Source organism: Schistocerca gregaria, chromosome 5 (assembly GCF_023897955.1).
Source record: "Schistocerca gregaria isolate iqSchGreg1 chromosome 5, iqSchGreg1.2, whole genome shotgun sequence".
Lineage (NCBI taxonomy): Eukaryota > Metazoa > Arthropoda > Insecta > Orthoptera > Acrididae > Schistocerca > Schistocerca gregaria.
The window spans coordinates 637833151-637854209 of record NC_064924.1 but is presented as its reverse complement, the minus strand read 5'-3'; the positions used below and the strand labels follow the sequence as shown (position 1 = coordinate 637854209).

General features: G+C 43.7%; 1 protein-coding gene across 3 annotated transcripts in view; it reads left to right on the top strand.

Moving 5' to 3' along the window:
- LOC126272429 (homer protein homolog 2) overlaps positions 1-21059 on the top strand; it is an 807523-nt gene that overhangs the window by 92222 nt on the left and 694242 nt on the right. The gene's annotated exons all lie outside the window — the stretch shown is intronic.

Genomic DNA, 21059 nt, shown 5'->3' with positions numbered 1-21059 from the left:
ATGGCCGGTCGTGGGTTTGAACCGTCGTCCAGCCACGCAGAGACGCGCCGGGCGCGCCACTGACCTGAGACAACGCGAGGGACTGCGCCAGCAGATTCCTCGCCGGGCGCGTGACACACTGCCCTGCGCCTCGTGCAGTGAGGACACAGCACGACCGCTGCCAAGGCGCATGGCAACCAGGCAGGGGGATTGTAAAACTGTCCGAAGTGAATCTCAATTGAATGTCGTCTTATTAGCGCCTTGGTGCACCATAGGACTGCACCTTCGATTGACTGTTTTACACCCACGTGGGGCTGCATCTGATGGGCACCTGCACTTCAAAAAATTGGAATGCAGAAGCGTAATACCAGCTTGCATTTTACCTTCTGTAACATTGTAAACAAACTGGATGACGTGACTGTAACTAGTGGTAATGTCGCAAGATATTTGGCACACGTTCGTGAAACACCTGTAGAATTAAACAGAGAACCGACTCGTGGAGATAACATCTTGGACCTACTGATAACAGACCCGAAATTTTCGACTCTGTATGTGCAGAACAGGGAATCAGTAATCATAAGGCCGTTACAGCATCCCTGAATGTGGAAGTTAATAGGAATATAAAACAAGGAGATAGGTTTATCTGTTTAGCAAGAGTAATAGAAGGCAGATTTCAGACTACCTAATAGATCAAAACGAAAATTCCTGTTCCGACACTATGTTGAGTGTTTATGGAAAATGTTCAAGGCAATCGTAAAATGGGTTTTAAATAGGTACGTGCCGAGTAAAACTGTGAGGGACGGGAAAAACCCACCGCGGTACAACAACAAAGTTAGGAAACTACTGCGAAAGCAAAGAGAGCTTCACTCCAAGTTTAAACGCAGCCAAAACCTCTCAACCAGAAGCTAAACGATGTGAAAGTTAGCGTAAGGAGGGCTATGCGTGAAGCGTTCAGTGAATTCGAAAGTAAAATTCTATGTACCGACTTGATAGAAAATCCTAGGAAGTTCTGGTCTTACGTTAAATCAGTAAGTGGCTCGAAACAGCATATCCAGACACTCCGGGATGATGATGGCTTTGAAACAGAGGGTGACACGCGTAAAGCTGAAATACTAAAAACCTTTTTCCAAAGCTGTTTCACAGAGGAAGATCGCACTGGAGTTCCTTTTCTAAATCCTCGCACAAACGAAAAAATGGCTGACATCGAAATAAGTGTCCAAGGAATAGAAAAGCAACTGGAATCACTCAAGAGGGGAAAGTCCACTGGACCTGAGGGGATACCAATTCGATTCTACACAGAGTACGCGAAACAACTTGCCCCCCTCCCCCCCCCCCCCCCCCCTTGTAACAGCCGTGTACCGCAAGTCTCTAGAGGAACGGAAGGTTCCAAATGATTGGAAAAGAGCACAGGTAGTCCCAGTCTTCAAGAAGGGTCGTCGAGCAGATGCGCAAAACTATAGACCTATATCTCTGACATCGATCTGTTGTCAAATTTTAGAACATGTTTTTTGCTCGAGTATCATGTCGTTTTTGGAAACCCAGAATCTACTCTGTAGGAATCAATATGGATTCCGGAAGCAGCGATCGTGTGAGACCCAACTCGCTTTATTTGTTCATGAGACCCAGAAAATATTAGATACAGGCTCCCAGGTAAATGCTGTTTTTCTTGACTTCCGGAAGGCGTTCGATACAGTTCCGCACTGTAGCCTGATAAAGTAAGAGCCTACGGAATATCAGACCAGCTGTGTGGCTGGATTGAAGAGTTTTTAGCAAACAGAACACAGCATGTTGTTCCCAATGGACAGACGTCTACAGACGTCTACAGACGTCTACAGACGTCTACAGACGTCTACAGACGTCTACAGACGTCTACAGACGTCTACAGACGTCTACAGACGTCTACAGACGTCTACAGACGTCTACAGACGTCTACAGACGTCTACAGACGTCTACAGACGTCTACAGACGTCTACAGACGTCTACAGACGTCTACAGACGTCTACAGACGTCTACAGACGTCTACAGACGTCTACAGACGTCTACAGACGTCTACAGACGTCTACAGACGTCTACAGACGTCTACAGACGTCTACAGACGTCTACAGACGTCTACAGACGTCTACAGACGTCTACAGACGTCTACAGACGTCTACAGACGTCTACAGACGTCTACAGACGTCTACAGACGTCTACAGACGTCTACAGACGTCTACAGACGTCTACAGACGTCTACAGACGTCTACAGACGTCTACAGACGTCTACAGACGTCTACAGACGTGACCATTGCTTTTCACTATATATATAGACCTAGTAGATTGTGTCGGAAGTTCCATGCGGCTTTTCGCGGATGATGCTGTAGTATACAGAGAAGTTGCAGCATTAGAAAATTGTAGCGAAATGCAGGAAGATGTGCAGCGGATAGGCACTTGGTGCAGGGAGTGGCAACTGACCCTCAACATAGACAAATGTAATGTATTGCGGATACATAGAAAGGATTCTTTATTGTATGATTATATGATAGCGGAACAAACACTGGTAGCAGTTACTTCGGTAAAATATCTGGGAGTATGCGTACGGAACGATTTGAAGTGGAATGATCACATAAAATTGTTGGTAAGGCTGGTACTAGGTTGAGATTCATTAGGAGAGTCCTTAGAAAATGTAGTCCATCACAAAGGAGGTGGCTTACAAAACACTCTTTCAACCTATAATCGAGTATTGATCATCAGTGTGGGATCCGTACCAGATCGGGTTGCTGGAGGAGATAGAGAATATCCAAAGAAGAGCGGCGCGTTTCGTCACAGGGCTATTTGGTAAGCGTGATAGCGTTACGGAGATGTTTAGCAAACTCAAGTGGCAGACTCTGCAAGAAAGGCGCTCTGCATCGCGGTGTAGCTTGCTGTCTAGGTTTCGAGAGGGTGCGTTTCTGGATGAGGTATCGAATATATTGCTTGCCCCCTTCTTATACCTCCCGAGGAGATCACGAGTGTAAAATTCGAGAGATTCGAGCGCGCACGGAGGCTTTCCGGCAGTCGTTCTTCCCGCGAGCCATACGCTGCTGGAACAGGAAAAGGAGGTAACGACAGTGGCACGTAAAGTGCCCTCCGCCTCACATTGTTGGATGGCTTGCGGAGTATAAATGTAGATGTAGAATATCGCAGCGGAATATGTATTACGTCCCGACAGTGCACCACACGTATTGGGCAATGATCCTAAAGTGAGACGACACACGTAACGTACTATCTGAAGAAAACGATATATAGGGTGTTCATTTTAACTAAAAAACATTGATATATCTCGAAAACTACTCATCAGGCCAAAAAAAGTTGTCTCGCAGGGGGGGGACATAGACGACTGGAAGATACCACAGTCGGGGCCCCCCTCCTCCCGTCAACCCTACCCCACCCCGTGGATGGACGGCGGGGAACTTTGAAATCCTCAATGGGAACTCTAGTTTATTTATTGCAGATTACGATTTTGCGGTAAAATCGACGTACGTTTTGTCTGAAGCATGTTCCACCTTCCACTGCAGACGGCGCTGTAATCGGAGAAATAGAAATGGGCACACAATCGTAATCTACATGATACTAAGTGGCTCTTGAATAACCAGTGGCACGTGGGACTCCCACCTACATGCTGCAAGGGTGGAACAGGCCAGTATTTCATAACTTCTAGTTGGAAACACCGTTTGCAACGTTGAATTCCTCCGACGTGTCGAACAGGGGACTACTCGTCGCGCCACTGCGGCCGTGGCTCGAGGCGAACGCTACTCTGCTTTTCCAATTAAAGAAGTGTTCTAACGTAGTACCACCAACTTCAGTACTCTTACTGATCCGCTTTTCAAATGACCGTACACAGGATAGAAGCGTATCTGGGGAATGTCAGCACAGGCGCTTCTAAAGCGGTCCAACATGTCTTCACGGCCTGTTGGCACTTGCTGTTGCATCTTACCTTTTAAATATCACCACAGAAAGAAATCCAGCGATGTAGTGGGCCATTTAATAGGGTCACCACTGCTGATCCACCGACCAGTGTGAACATGGTCTAATACCTCCTGTTCTTAAATTGCGTAATGCGCTTGCAACCGTCATGCTGAAATCACATACATTGCCGAACATCCAGGACAACATTCTGCAGTAGTACCGGTACTTCTTGTTTCAAAACCCGTTAGATATTCGCGTCCATTCAAAGCATTCAAAGTGCCGTCTGTAAAATACGGACCAATGAGTTTGCTTCACATGGTGCCACACCCTACGTAACCAGCGGCGATTGTCTACACTCCAGTAATACATGTTATGCCTTTTAACGCTACCACGGTTTGTGAATGTAGACCCATAGGAAAAGAATACCTCGGCGAGGATTATGGGACTAGTTTGCATTTGTTGATGTGCCCACTCAGAATGCACTACACGCTTACGGAAGTCGGCGCCATGCAGTTCTTGATGGAGTGACACTTGGTATTGATGATAGTTACGACGTTGCAGTATTATGACAACAGTACCAACGGACATGCCGGAACCGCGGTTTAACTGTTGGGCACTTATCCGGGAATTGGGGTGCACTGCCGCTAGTAGAGCCATTTCGTTAGCTTCTCCCCTAACACGTTTGCTTAGTTTCCTATTGCCGCTTTGCATGGTGCTATCAGACACAAAGGCGTCAGAACCTTAAAAAAAGTGAGATTTCTCCGTAAAACGCTCGGCATGCAAGGCAACAGCAGCCGCAACCTCTCTCCTGCATTATCCATAAATCAGGGGCATTTGTTTCCTCTTCAGTGGTAGCAACATTCATCATCCACCTGCACGTTTGTTCACCAGCTGGTAGGTGCGCAGGCAATATACATTCTAGTGTTTAGAGCAGCTGTCTGTCCTACGTCTGCACGATACGTGAGCTCATGTCGTGTACCGCTTGTTATGGTGTGTCATAGTTCGCTATACGGCCGCGGTGGCGCGTCGAGTAGTTGTTCGATATGTCGAAGGAATACAACGTTGCGAATGATACTTCCAGTTATCAGCTATGAAATACTTTCCTGTGTTAACATCGTAGCATGGATGTGGACACCCACGTGTCACTCAAGGGCCATTGAGTAACATGTCGTAAATTATGATAGTGTACACATTTCTATTCCTTCGATTACAGCGCTGTGTGTGGCGAAATGCAGAAAATGCTTCAGATAAAATGTATGTAGGTTTTACCGTAGAATCGTAATCGGCAATAAACAAAGGCGTTCTCATTGAGGATTCCGTAGTCCCCCCCCCCCCCTCTCCCATTCACTGCGTGGGGTGGGGTTCGAGTATAGTATCTTCCAGTGGATGTCGTCGTCCTCCCCCCTCCCCCCTGACACAAGCAAATTGGAATTATAACTTTTGTTCCGATGTAGTATTAGAGATATTTCAATGCCTTCAGTTAAATAGAACACCCTGTATTCAGCGGTTGCCCCTCCAAGAATCGTCGGGCGCATTTTCTCGTGTTTCGGCACATATTTGCAATTTCCTTTTCGCAATTTGTTGCTAGTGTCTGTCCAAATGATCATCATCGGTTTGTTTCCCGTTACAAACGAAGTTATTTCTAAAGCAGGATTTTACGTCTCCATTAAATAAAGCGGTCCCAATTAGCTTAGTGCGACATTTATTTTCTTGATGTGTGTTAACAGGGACAGAAAATCACGAAGAATAACTGTTGTTCTTGCTGCTGAGAAGCACTGCTGCACGGCAGTAGCAGTCAGCGCGGGGCTGGGTGACGGTCTCTCTCTGAAGGAAGACTCGTTCTTCGTGTATTACTGCCTCTGTTAACTCACAGCACGATCGCACTAGACCAATTTGGGACCGCCCAATATATTATACACGTAAAATCCCACTTTAAAAATGTTTAACGGGAAACAAACACTTTCCGTTGAACACTGGGCGTCGCGTGAAAGACGTGACGAGCAGTATCTGTTTGGACCTACTGTGACTACACTTTGCAAAAGCAAAGTTGTGCATCTCTGCCGAAAAACCAGTGAAAGTGCGCCTGACAACGTCGAGGGGGGGGATATATTTGAAACAAAACTATTTGTTACTGAACGGTTTTTTGTGTAACCCCATGGTGTCAGCATCGCACCCTGGTTTGCAAGGATTTTTTTTTCTTCAATGGATCGTTGTGCCTCAGGCAACAACAGTTTGTTTCCAGGATATTCTTTGAGCATGGTATACCAATATTCCTGTCGTGAGCAATGCACCGTGGATTTATTTTCAAAGAATTTTCTTGAGAATTTATTTTACTTACTAGCGATTCATCAAGAACATTAACACATTTAATCACACTATGTGAGAGTGGAAGTAGTTGCCAGGGAGTAACTGATGAAATCATAAGCAAATTCCCTTTTTAACAAATGGTAATTTATTCACTTTAATGATGCAAAAAGCTTTTTAAAAAACAGATTTAAAATTATAATCATATAGCACCCTCAAAATATCTAGTTAAAATTTATTCAAAGGCAGAAAGAAACAAATTTTTGACTATGCGCTTTCGGGCTGAGAACCTTGCCGCACCCTTTTGACACGGCCGTAGTTACGACCGCTCACAACACCTCTGAAAGACTACACTGGTGCAAATCTGCAACACACCAGATTACTTTAAACTAAAAGTTTTAACAGTTCACATAAGCACACAAACTATGCACCCCGTAGGAGGGATGGAAATTGTACAAAACACTAAAAATTAAAATATTGACTTTGCCACCGAAGGTGCAACTTGATTTTAACTTCTAAGAAAAGTCTTATGGTGAAAAGGTCGCAACTTCTTACACTAAAATGATCATTTAAATCAAAGCCCATAAAATGAAATGCAATCTTTATAAAATTCTACAAGATTGGCCAATCAAGTTAACATGCTCTACAGTACACAAATACCGCCTCTGAAGATGAAAGGCAAGACCGAAACATATTTCAGGAATTAGGCCGTACACTCAAAACAATAAATTCGTTAACACACCGAATCCGACAAACATGACAGAGGCGGCTCCGAACGACCGACAGACACTAACGGCCTAACAAATGCGGACGAGACACAGACGAGCAAGCTGGGGACGAGAGTCTGACCATGAAAACAAGTAGGATTTAACAAGAGTAAACCGCACAACATATCACGTATCACTTAACTTCTAATAAACTGCGATTTGTCGAGGAGACCTGGCGCAGCACACCCAAATCGCTCTCCCGTCTCTCCCGGTCCGCCTCCAAGCGACCGACTGCCCGCTGCTCCGTCGCGACTGCCCTGCTGGTGCGTCTCCCACTCACTTCGTCACACTCAACCTGTAAAAATGGAACCTTTATAGGGTCGCATTATTTGTATGTATGTTTTAACTGCTATGAATTCTTTTTCTCAGGAACAGGTACATGTTTCAATCTCAGATTCATGTCACATGTTAAGGTCTACTATTCCTTGTTCGTATAAAAATCTAAGTTTCTAAGTCAGTTCAATCTAAAGATACATCCATCTGTAATATTTTGATACTCGAAGCATCTATAGGTTACTTCCTTTAGACGCAGAATCATGAAATTACACAAGAAGCAAGTTTCCACAACGCGAGTAAAAAGAGCTGAAAATAGTTAAATTGTAATTATGCCAGATCAAAATTTTATTGCCATTAGATCATGCATTACACTTATCATTTATCAAAAGCGCGCCATAAACATGACTGCATTGCAAAGGTAAAATGTAAGTTGCAGTTGCATTTTAGTTAGTAAATAAATATTTTATGTCTTCTATACATACATATATACATGAACTTGAAGTCCTCTGCTCGATTATTTTTGTGTGTCCAGATTAATCAGAGGAATTACTGTAGATACTCTGATACGGCCTTGGAATTCACAGAACCGATATCTTGCCAGTATCCATATTGAAAACAGACAAAAATCGTTGAGATTCTCGATTCCCAGGATGGATGAACTATATCTAATTGTTTTCATGGAATTCTCGGTGCGCGAGTCCTACAAGCATTTAGTCAATTTTTTAAATAGTGTCAGTTACTTTGTGAAAAGCCGTCGTGGTTTATTGCAAGGGAGCATGGATATACCTGTTGAAAAAAGTCTCTCTCTCTCTCTCTCTCTCTCTCTCTCTCTCTCTCTCTCTCTCTCTCTCTCTCTACGCTTGTGTTGGGTCCTCAGCGCCAACGCATACGCCTCCGGCGTCTTGAAGCGTGCTAATGTTGCGCGAAGCTGCTATTAATATCTGAGCGTCAGTACAATAGGCTTTCGGTAGTCCCCGCTTAAGACTTGGATTAGTAGCACCCGTTTTGAAAGGAGAGCGGACTAAGAGGTTTTAACGCATGTGCTCCACTTCAGGCGGTTGCTTGTACTCGTCTCGCGAGCTGTCTGACAGATGAGCAGAGGTGAGGCGCGCATAGATGTGTGCAGTCCTTCTCGTGACGTTTAGGAGTCTCTAAACATATTTATTGCGTATAGGAGGCGACCCTGATACCGGAAATTCTACGGACCATTGTCGTTAGGCTCAGAATCCAAAATGTAATTTGAGGCACATTTCAAGGAACTCTTAAACAGTTTGCTTAAATAAATACAAGCATGCTCTGAATGCTGAAGACAGTCACTCCTAATAAAGGTCCTTGTGCAGTAGAAAGACGCTGAGATTATTGTATGGTAGGTATCGTTTTTTCGTCAGAAAACACAGCTAGGGTAAGTGTTTGTAGGCGCGGAGTAACTGGACAAGTCATTAATAGTGGTGTCAGCAAAATCTTTGAACACAGCCTAGTTTCAAACATAATGACCTGCCTAGAATAAATACTTTCTCCATGGAAATGCCCTTCAATTTCGAAAACTTCGATCATGCAAGGCTCGACTCGTATTCTTCACAAATTACCAGTGGCATGAATAGGGAAAAAATTTAATCTACGTTTTTAGATTTTGGAATGGCTGTTGTTCAGACATCAGTGCCTCAGGGAGAAACGTTTGTGCTGGTTATCTGACTTTTGCGACTCGATCTGTTTGTGTGCGTGTTTCTCTGGCTCCACACAGCACGTTAGGCTTCACGGAGTCATGTACTGAAGTAATACCTGATTCGCCTGAGGTGTGTGTAATAGGGCCTCTTCAGCAGTTTGTTACACATTAATGACGTAGCAAATAACATTAGTTGCAGCCTCACGCTATTCGCAGAGGAATATAGCGTCCCTCTTTACTTAATCTAAACAGTTACACAGTGGTGTCAAAGATTAAAGCAACAAACCGCTATTTCCTCGTCCTGTGTCTAATTCACGATATAGTCTTTGGGTAGCACACATCCACAATCGTTGAGTACAGTCACAGACGATGCAGTATGGCACAGAGAATCCTCTCTGTGGTTAAGGCGAATAGGAAGAAAGGATGCAGAACTGTCGCAAACTGATTTGATCCGATGGCTTAATGTGAATCACTCCGTTGTTTATCGGATGTGGCGATAATTAAGAGACTGAAACTGTATTCCAAAGGCCGGGATAGGGCCGACGAGGTGACACTTACGAAGAGGGCCGTTATTTGATTGTAAGGGCACATTAGTAACGCCTTAGTTCTGCACGGCAGCTGGCATATGAGCTCGCAGCATCCACATAACGTGTTGTATCAAGGCAAACGGTGTGCAGAAGGCTTCGGTAGAGTGGCATTTATCATCAAAGACCTGCTCTGTGTCCACCTTAGACATGCCTTCACAGAAGGGAACGTTTAGGGTGGAGACATAAACATGCCACCTGGATGGTCGAAGAGTGGGCCAATCCTGTTTTCACCGATGAGTCCCCAGTCGGTCTGGAGAGATTCTCGACAGATTCGCATCTGGAGGGAACGTGGAACACAATTTCGGGACCCAAACGTTGTGGAAAGACAGAGATCGAGCAGGATTCCTAATGGTGTGGGCAGGGGTTATGTTTACTACTGGAACCCATCTTCATGAAATTGTACGGGTGAATCGGCAAGGTTTAACTGCTATCAGGTATCGTGACGAGATCTTGGGGACCTCATTTGCGGTTGTTGCGAGCCGCTATGGGTCCAGACGTCGTATTGATGGACGATAACACTCGACCTCATAGAGCACGGGTGGTTGATGTTCTCTGGTAAATGGGAGATGCTGCACCCATGGCACGGCCTGCTCGCTCTCCCCGTTTGAAACCCATAGACAGGGTGTATACTACCCGGGAGATCCGGGAAAAACCCGGGAATTTTTTAGAATTCCGGGAATTTTTCATTGTTTTAGTTACCAGTTGAATTTTTGTGATTTTTGACTGTCAAGAACCAATATTCTAACGAAAGATATTACTATATACCGCTTCTACTGAATAATACTGCAGCAACAAAACACGAACGATAGGAAAAAAACCAAAATTAAACTTAAGTCGCAAAGGAAATGCGCCATATACAACAACAAAACACAGTTCTCATACAAGCGTCTGCGAACCGAAGTGTGTCAGTCTTTAGGAAGAATATGCAGTGCTTCCTAACAACAAATTGTCGCCGATCAGCGGGACGTGACAGCTGTTTACATTAGATTCATTTGAGCAGTTACGGGCGGTCACCTGCGCATGCGCAGTTGAGTCGCGTATGAGTAATACCTTCTCCCGCTTCTGGCTACAGATGTGTGGCTGGGCGCCACTATCTAAGTTGCCCCCGTTCGGAAATATGGTAGATACGAGGCTGATGCACAGAGCAGTCTGAGTTGTAGTGGGGACGTGGGTAGTCTCCACGTGACCTGTGTTTACGTGTAGTGATTTTGCTATTTCCTCTTCGTTTATTGCTCTCACATTAAATGAAAACAAAACTAATTTCTGTGGCCAAGAGCTACCAAATGAATTAAAATACGTTCGCATAAATACAGAAGTTTCAGGTTTTATTTCCACCTTTCTGACAGTCAAGCGTCAATCGCCTTGCGGAACAATGAAGCTATTTTTGTCGGTTTGCTAAAGAGATTTGGATTTTACCGTATTAACCTTTCGCGCTCAGGCACTCCGTTTATTTGAAACGAAGTGTTTAATTTCGCACTGTTGGCTGGTTTCAACTGTTCGCTGCATTTCAAGTGCACGTTTTCAATCTTCTAGCTCGTATGGCATTATGCCATAAAAAAAGAACCAAACATGAGATAATACAGTACTGGTACTGCAGAAAATTTGCATCCAAATCTGGACATACGATTGTGCACTTTAAGCCGATTTATGCATTTTAGTGTGGTTCACGAAATTCCGATGGTCTTGAAGTATCCTTTGATGTCTTGTTTCTTTTATGACATAATGCAAGATCTTGTAGTGTTTTACACGTACGAACATGCAGGCTTCCTGCGTCATCGTAGCTGCGCAGGCGCAGTGACACCTTGTTATCTGGCGCTCTCTGGCAACTGCTGTAACGAACCAATTTCTAACAGATCACTGGAAAATATTGCTAATGGTGGTTTGAGAAGTGTTACTTTCAAAGTAAATTTCCTTCTACGCAAGATGAACTTCGTACGAGAATGTACGATGAATTTCTTAAACCACAGAGCGTTTGACTTTCATTTAAAAATCAACTCTTTGAGGACGACCATCTAGAAGAATTTCGAGCCCAGAATATCAGACATTTACGTCGTTATTAAACATTTTACTGGCACATTTGTGTGATGTATCTTAAAGTGTAACACGCGCAAAAAGATCAGCATTATATGTGGTAGCTTAGCTTCTCTTGCAGCTTAATAATCTTAGAGACCAATATTATTTGTGAAAACTTTTCTTTTCTTGCAGCAACACTATGTATATTAATTTAAACCTTTAATTTTTCTTTTTTTGTGTGTGTGTGTTCGCGCTACTGAAGATTGATCTTTGCTATTGGTTGACTACGTCACGTGTCCTATGCTGTCAACAGCTGGCGAGATCACGTGACATGAGCTATGACTGGCTTACAAAAGCGCGTCGAAACTCGATTTCATTGCTTCGGAAAGTAAAATGCTGTGTTTAGTGGAATTCGAATTTATACCTCCGTAACACGAAAAAATGCAGCGTACATGTTGCTGCCCATCAAAGATCTTTCAAAATGTGTGGTTTTTTCTTTTTTTTCTTTTTCTTTCTCTCCCCCCTCCTCTCTCTCTCTCTCTCTCTCTCTCTCTCTCTCTCTCTCTCTCTCTCTCTCTCTCTCTCTCTCTCTCTCTCTCTCTCTCTCTCTCTCCCCCCCTCTCCCTCTCCCTCCCTCCTCCCCTCCCCTGGGTTTCGTTCTCTAAAGAGCCGACGAAGTCTACGTCTGTGTAGAAAACCATAAATATTCTAAGGATTGATAAGTTTTACAGTGCCGAGGAAAAGTATACTGTCATATAACACGGAGAAAGTGTATTTTCAACCGGGAAATCCGGGAATTCTTTTTCCTTGTCCATGTATACACCCTGATCGAGCATGTCTGGGATGCACAGGAAGACGGGTTGCATCACGTCAGCTTCCACCGACCACTCTTTAAGACTTGTTAGCAGCTCTGCAGGAGCTTTATTGCCTCAACAAGAGATTGATATTCACAACATGCCCCGTCGTTATAATGCATGTATCGCTGCCAGAGATGGCCACCTCCCATACAGAGTACATTAACCAGTTGTCGGAATGTGTGTGAAAATCCGTTAAATTGGAAAAAGCGAACATTGTCTGCCATAGGTCGATATTGTGTGACCAAATAGCCCTAGTTCGTAAAGCAAATTTCAGATTTCAGGAAATTGCAGATTGTCAATGAAAGATCTACACGAAACACTTGCACCGTCCATATTTCAGTGGTGGGGAACTGTATGGAACACACGTCCTGTAGGACTAACAGGGCTGATCGAACGCGTGCAAAGAGGGAAACAGATGTTAAAAAATGTGTTGAGAGAACCCGTTTGGAAACAAGAACCACCACCTTTGACAGAATCTGAAAATATTGTTAAACATCCACGCACCAATACATGGTATTTAGTGGCACAGAGGTGTACGAGCAGTAGCTCTTTCTACGCTTTGTTCGTGAACGGATCGGTCAGAAACAATGTGTCCTCTACAGCGCACACTTCACCGATTTGCTGAGTAGGGACGTAGGCGTAAAGTTGCAAAGCGGAATGTTGTAACCACTGGAGATCAGCAGCTCGTAATTTAGCAAGGCGAGAACGGAACGATAGAGCAGATAGAGGACGGACCACATCCATAGGCGGACAGGTGGTGTTGGCAACTCCTGACATGCTGGAAACCGCGACGAAATGTGCCGTCCTTCTTTGGATCGATCTCCTTGTGTTGCTACCACCAGCTACAGCTTACTGACTGACGACCACTACTGGAAAATCGCTCAGACGAGGGTTTTGTAACCTTCTTTCGTGGGTGCATTGACTTCCTACAGGATTCTTCCAGTGGATGAACCTTCAGGATTCTTCAAGTGAATGAAGCTGGCATCTCTTTTTTCCTTTTTTTAAACTAGTTCCACGTTGTCATTCCGGATGGCTACTGCTAGATATTTTACGATTGTAATGGTTTCAATAATTCATCGTTAGTGATATAATGAAAGTTGTGGACTACTATTTTTTGTTACCGGCTGACTTCGTTCCCCGTACTAAACTCTATCCTCTGCAGCTCAGTAATCTTTTATTGAGGTAGATGCGAAGCTTGTTCCTGACGTCACGAATTTCCCCATTGACGACGACGTGATAGCTCTGTTTGCAAGGAATTCTTCAAAGCAGTCGTAGCTCCTCTGCTTACTGACTTATTCTTGACAGAATTTTAAAGCCTAAAACTTATGCACGAGCTTTATAAAAGACGTCATATTTACGCCAGTGACTGTAACACTCTTATTTCACGATATCAGTTTTGGCCTTAGGCCATTACCAAGTGAAGCTGAAAAATACAGAATGGTTTTTAAATTATTTAACAAAATCGTTATGTATCTTGATATTCTGCCGATTACACTGGATGATAATGCAATTGCGTAAGCATGTTACATGTTATGTCTATTAGGCCATGTCAACCCAAAATGAGCTGACACATCCATATGTCGTTGCTATTACTATTAAATACATAGGTGACGCTGTTACATAGTGCGAGCACACGCGTTCATGTGTCATACAACAACATAGTCTGTAGACACTCATGTTCGTTGGCACTTCACTAATCGTATACGCACTAAACTGCAGTGGCAGATTACTGTTTACAGCGAACTGGTAGCCGTTTTGGCGCGTAAATGGATTACAAATATTGTTCTGCTCTGTGTGCAGCGCCATTTCCGTCCGGCTACTGTAGTGCCCTCGTTGTGCTACTAGAATATCTGACGGAACCTATTTTTAATACATCGTACATAAAATACATGGAGATAGATCACCGTTTTCTTAGATATGTCAGCTCATTTTAGGTTGACATGGCCTAATAGCCATAACATGTAAGTAACATGCTTACGCAATTGCATTTTTATCCTGTGTAATAGGCAGAATATAAAGATCCACAACGATTTTCTTAAATAATTTAAAAACATTCTGTATTTTTCAGCTTCACTTGAGAATGGCCTAAGGCCGAAATTTCAATCGTGAAATAAATTACCCGTAAACAAAAAACGGTTATACTGAATCTGGCTTGGTGCGAATGTGCCGAACGATGTTATGAAATGATCATTAAATCGACACTTCTCTGAGCCAGAATTGACATTCGTTCATCATACACAAAGTAGGAGCATGTATAGAGAGAGCATAGTGTAATGTCCATATCTCCACCGTCAGACTGGGCATTGTCACACCACTTCAGTATAAAAAAATGTATGTTTACATTTTACGATTACACAGAAAATTTAATATTACACTGTACGCACTGTTTTTACACATTTATTTATAAGTAATACCAAAAGTGAATAAGTGTTGCTGCTACGGATACAAATCGAATTGTCAAAGGAGGATAAGGTAGTTGGCACAGGAGCGGATATGAAGTGTTGACTGTGGCTTTAGGCAAACATGCTAAGAGTGAGACAAGAGTTAACAAGTTGTATAAACAATTCGAAGAAGATCAAAGAAAAAATTGAAGACGAAGACAACGTCCACCCTAGACGACCTAGCACATACATTACCGACAGGAATGTGGAAGAAATGAAGAAAATGATTCTGGAAAGTCGCCAAATCGCCATCAGACGGGTTGCTGATGCTGTCGCCATATACTTTGGGTATTGCAAAGAAAGATACAGGATGTTTTGAAAATAATTTTTTCATTTAGATGACTGACAGATTGCTTGAAATATAGACAAATGTGAGATCATGCTGATAAATTGTAGCAACATCCCAGTAACGTTCGAAAGAGGTATTAATATTATTTGCTTGAAAAAGTCGTGTCGACTACATATGAAGGTGTGTCGTTAGCAGACGACAGGAGAGGGCAAGGGCGCATCAGGGTAAATAGGGAAGTGAGGCGCACAACATTTCTCCGTCACATTCTTGAATATTGCTTCAGAGTTGGGGATTGTCACCAGGTCGGATTAAAGGAAAACGCCGAAGCTATTCAGAGAAGTCTCGTTGGATTTGTTATGGGTCGGCGGTGTCAGGAAGACATTTTTTAATGAAAATGTTCCATAAATTTAGGCAGGGATCCTTTGCAGAAAGAGAACGCAGGATGAACCGATCCAAAAGGGTTTCCGTCATATTATTAAACAACTCCTTCCATCCACTTCCCTCATGTGCGAGACTTCAACACTCGTAACCTAGTGTCTGTCTGAAAACTTAACATTTGTCGAAATAATCAAGAATTAAGTTTGTCTTTAGTGTAGGCTACATTTTCTATCTCCTCCGAGAGTAAAAGATTCATCTTGAAAAAAATGTATCTGCTTTTTTTCCCCTAAGATTATACAGGGTGCGGCAGAACCGACTAAGCAGTTTCTATCGATTACCGCTGGGGCAGTGGTGGGGGTAGGCAGTTGCACGTGGTCTGCCTTTGTTCAGTCGTTGACCTCATTTCAATAGCGGTCCGCTGCACTTCGTGGTTTTGCCGTTTGTGCTTACTATGAAAACAGATCTGTGACCGCAACGCAACGAGCTTTTCGGCGACAGTTCAACATTCCAAGCAACAATGCCGTTCCTAATGCAAACACAATTCAAAAATGGCTCTGAGCACTATGGGACTTAAATGCTATGGTCATCAGTCCCCTAGAACTTAGAACTACTTAAACCTAACTAACCTAAGGACATCACACACATCAATGCCCGAGGCAGGACTCGAACCTGCGACTGTAGCGGTCGCGCGGCTCCCGACTGTAGCGCCTAGAACTGCTCGGCCATTCTGGCCGGCGCAAACACAATTCGGTCCTGAGTTTGGCAGTAGGAGGAAACAGGTAGCACACTAAGAATAAATACACATGGCCGACGCAGATCAATCAGAAAGCCAGAAAATGTGCAGCGGGTGAGAACATCAGTTCAACAATCGCCGCAACGTTCTGCTCGACGACATGCTGTTGCATTGGGGATTTCAGACCGCGGTTTGAGAAGGATTCTGCAATGGGATTGGAAGTTTCATCCTTTCAAAGTAATGATTGCTCAAGAATTACGTCCACCAGACTACGCCGACCGTCAAAATCTGTATGAGCAAATGCTTGCTCAGATCACTCCGAATACAGCTTTGTACAGCAGTGACTGTATGAGACAGGCGAATTACCCTCAGACTTCAAGAAGAATATAATAATTACAATCCCAAAGAAAACAGGTGCTGACAGATGTGAAAATTACCGAACTATCAGTTTAATAAGTCACAGCTGCAAAATACTAACGCGAATTCTTTACAGTCGAATGAAAAAACTGGTAGATGCTGTCTTCGGGGAAGATCAGTTTGGATTCCGTAGAAATGTTGGAACACGTGAGGCAATACTGACCTTACGACTTACCTTAGAAGAAAGATTCAGAAAAGGCAAAGCTACGTTTCTAGCATTTGTAGACTTAGAGAAAGCTTTTGACAATGTTGACTGGAATACTCTTTCAAATTCTAAAGGTGGCAGGGGTAAAATACAGGGAGCGAGAGGCTATTTACAATTTGTACAGAAACCAGATGGCAGTTAAAAGGGTCGAGGGACATGAAGGATAGCAGCGGTTCGGAAGGGAGAGAGACAGGGTTGTAGCCTCTCCCCGATGTTATTCAATCTGTATATTGAGCAAGCAGTAAAGGAAACAAAAGAAAAATTCAGAGTAGGTATTAAAATCCATGGAGAAGAAATAAAAACTTTGAGGTTCGGCGACGACGTTGTAATTCTGTCAGACAGCAAAGGACCTGGAAGAGCAGTTGAACGGAATGGACAGCGTCTTGAAGGGAGGATATATGATGAACATCAACAAAAGCAAAACGGGGATAATGGAATGTAGTCAAATTAAATCGGGTGATGCTGAGGGAATTAGATTAGGAAATGAGACACTTAAAGTAGTAAAGGAGTTCTGCTATTTAGGAAGTAAAATAACTGATGATGGTCGAAGTAGAGAGGATATAAAATGTAGACTGGCAATGGCAAGGAAAGCGTTTCTGAAGAAGAGAAATTTGTTAACATCGAATATCGATTTATGTATCAGAAGTCGTTTCTGAAAGTATTTGTATGGAGTGTAGCCATGTATGGAAGTGAAACATGGACGATAACTAGTTTGGACAAGAAGAGAATAGAAGCTTTCGAAATGTGGTGCTACAGAAGAATGCTGAAGATAAGGTGGATAGATCACGTAACTAATGAGGTACTGAATAGGATTGGGGAGAAGAGAAGTTTGTGGCACAACTTGACTAGAAGAAGGGTTCGGTTGGTAGGACATGTCCTGGGGCATCAAGGGATCACAAATTTAGCATTGGAGGGCAGCGTGGAGGGTAAAAATCGTAGAGGGAGACCGAAAGATGAATACACTAAGCAGATTCAGAAGGATGTAGGTTGCAGTAAGTATTGGGAGATGATGAAGCTTGGACAGGACAGAGTAGCATGGAGAGCTCAATCAAACCAGTCTCAGGACTGAAGACAACAACAACAACAACAACAACAACAACACAGCAGTGACGAGGCAGTGGTTGCGTGAACAAGCAAAACATTCGCTACTGGGCTGAAAATAACCCCCGAATTATTCGTGAAAGACGGCAACATTCTCCTAAAGTGACAGTGTGGTGTGCCATATCACAGTTTGGCGCGGTAGGCCCTTACAGTTTTGAGGAAGGAGTGACCGTAACAGTGAAATCCACACGTTATGTTTCAATGTTGCAAAATTTTCTGCAACGCAGAATGGACGAAATTGTTGAACATGGACTGGAGGACTTGTGGTTCCAACGGGATGGAGGTACTGCCCACACAGCTCGAATTTCACTTGAGAGAAATCTTTCCGGGACGCCTCGTCTTCTCTTTGAGGGATGATGTCGGGTGGCCTACACGGTCGCCAGATTTGAGCATTTGTGACTACTTTCTTTGCGGATATCTGAAGGAAAAGGTTTTCAAAAGCCGACCTCATATCCTACCAGAGTTAAAAGAGCGGATTATTGACGAAGAGAATGCCATACCCCGCGATGTGTGTGCAAAAGCTGCTCGAAACTTCAGGGATCGTCTACAACATATGTATTGATGCTAACGGGCGCCATCTTGACATTATTTCCAAACCTAAATGAATGTAAAATGGTATATTGTCCTAACTCAGAAGATAGAAACACTTTTTCTCTGTACATCCAGATTTACTTTGTATTGCTCCTTAAAACTGCTTAGTGGGTTCTGCCGCACATCCTCGTCGTTAGATTGAAATTATAAACAAACATTTCGTTACCAGTTAGGAAGCGAAACTTCGTAGTCCCGTAGTTACGAAATCAGGGTAGGAGAGCAAATGCAGGAATCCTACATCGCCGTTCTAATAAGACCGTAGTGGAAGTGGTTTGCTGTTGCCTTCCTACGACCTGTTTGGAGGCCTCAATCCTGTATGACGAGTTTTTGTACAGTGCTGCGTTGTAACTGTCTTCTAATGGATGAAGGGAAGGAAGAGGATGAAACCCGGTTTCGGCATAGCTCCGTGCTTCATGTCCCCATCCGACGGACAGATCTCCATCAAATGTCATATGCTGTCACTTAGTGAGGGACAGCGGAAAGGTTTGAAATTTAGTCCAGTACATTGACGCAAAGACTGGTGATCAGGATCTCGTTTCCCTCCCTTTGCCGACCAGACACTGACAGGGAAAATTTCATCTACCACTAGGGTTCGAACCTATTTAACTTTGAATCTAGAGTCACCACACGCGCGTTAGCTAGCGACCTCGGCTGCAGATGCGGATAGTAAACAAGATATGGAGTGCTAAGTAAGATCTGGGCTTTGCAAGAAAACGCGCGACGCAGATACGAAGAAATCTGTTTCCATCACGACGCCACCCTAAGCTGCTGAGACACACCGAAATAAACATGCGGAGATTCAGGAAAGCTTCCGAAACACGATTTTGATTGTGAACTAAATCTCGGTGATAGTTACGTTGTTTGTTTTTATAGTTTTTTCGTGATTATTACGATTTACGATCATGGAAGTTACGGGATTACTAGTAGATTTCATATTTTTCTGAGAACTATAAGATTTTATTTCATGGATAAACCGACCTTAGTGCTGTATAGCGATATCAAGGAGTAAAAGAAAAGTTGAGAATCGGTCAGAATCTCTCTCTTTCTGTTAATTCCTGCTGTACAGCGGATGTTCTCCCGAACAGATCGTTAATCTGGCTTTGTGTCGCGATTTTCAATCTGCAGGGAGCTGCTAAGGTCTGACGTTTGTTTCAGTTTTCTTTTGCTGGCCCATTGAGGCCCTTGTGAACTTGCTGAAATAGCTGTAGAATAGCGGCAAACCGTTGTTCAGACCGCCTTGCTGGCGATTGACGTGGAGTGCAAACACTGTCTCGTGCCTCTCATCGACAGCTAGTTTGGTTTTTAAGACACGGATAGCCGAATTGTCTTGCACTGCGTGGTCCTTTCTCAAGTTCTTCTGCGAAGACTATTCAACCGCCCTCACGCGGGACGTGTTTCTCATCGCAAAGCACGCCCCCACGCTCTGAAGCGACCTGCTACAGGTACGTGCTCCGGAGCGTGATTTGAACAGATCGAAAGCTAGTAACAAACTATCCGACATACATACTAAGTCATTCCTTCGTTCAAGAAAATGATCAGATTTTCAGTTTCGAATTTACTGCATAGTTTCTTATTTCACCACATAGATTTCAAGATAGAGCTTCATTTCATAATTCTATTTGAATGGAAGAGCAGATTATTCCTGAGCTGCTCACCATCATTGAAGTAGTAATTTAGCCGGCAAAGTACAAAGGTGAGTCAGTCAGTAAACCTAGAGATAGGTGTATAAATTTTACAGGAAATGTCATAACAAAAGCTTCCTGTATGTAATTTGTGTTAAGAACTTTCAGATGTAGATTGGCAGCCACATTAATATTTCTGGCCACTGGGTCAACCTTCCAATCCCAGTCGTTGGCCTTTGCAGCAACAAATGCAGTAAGTACATTATTTATAACAAATAACGTAGACTACTGCAGGTAATAAAAAAACCACCATCCGAAAAGGCCTTGAAGGCCCAACGGTACTGACTGGCCGCCGTGTCCTCCTCAACCCTTGGGCATCACGGGATGCAAATACGTAGAGGCATGTGGTCAGCACACCGCTCTCCCGGCCGTAGTCACTTTGGTGACGGGTGACGCTACTTCTCAGTCAAGAAACTCCTCTGTTGGCACCACGAGGGCTGAGTGCACCTCGCTTGCCAACACCAGTCGGCAGCCCTGACGGTGACCCATCCGAGTGCTAGCCGAATCCGACGGCGCTTAACTTCGGTAATCTGACGGGAACCGGTGTTACCGCTGAGGCACGCCCGTTGGCACTGCAGGTAATATTTGGATTCAGTTAGTAAGAAAGACCCAGAATCCCTTAGAAAACAAGAGGCGACAAAAATGGACAGAGGTAGGTGCGAACTTGATACACTATGTGTATAAGCTGTCAAGCCAAAGGTAAGCTGAGCTATGGCAAGTATGTCTCCGTATATGGTATACAATGCCCAAAGACTGTAATACAGACGCAATTATTTGATATTTAACTTTGGCAAATTGGATCAGGAGGACGAGCTTGTGGTAGACCATCATTGTGCCGTAACATTGAAACGC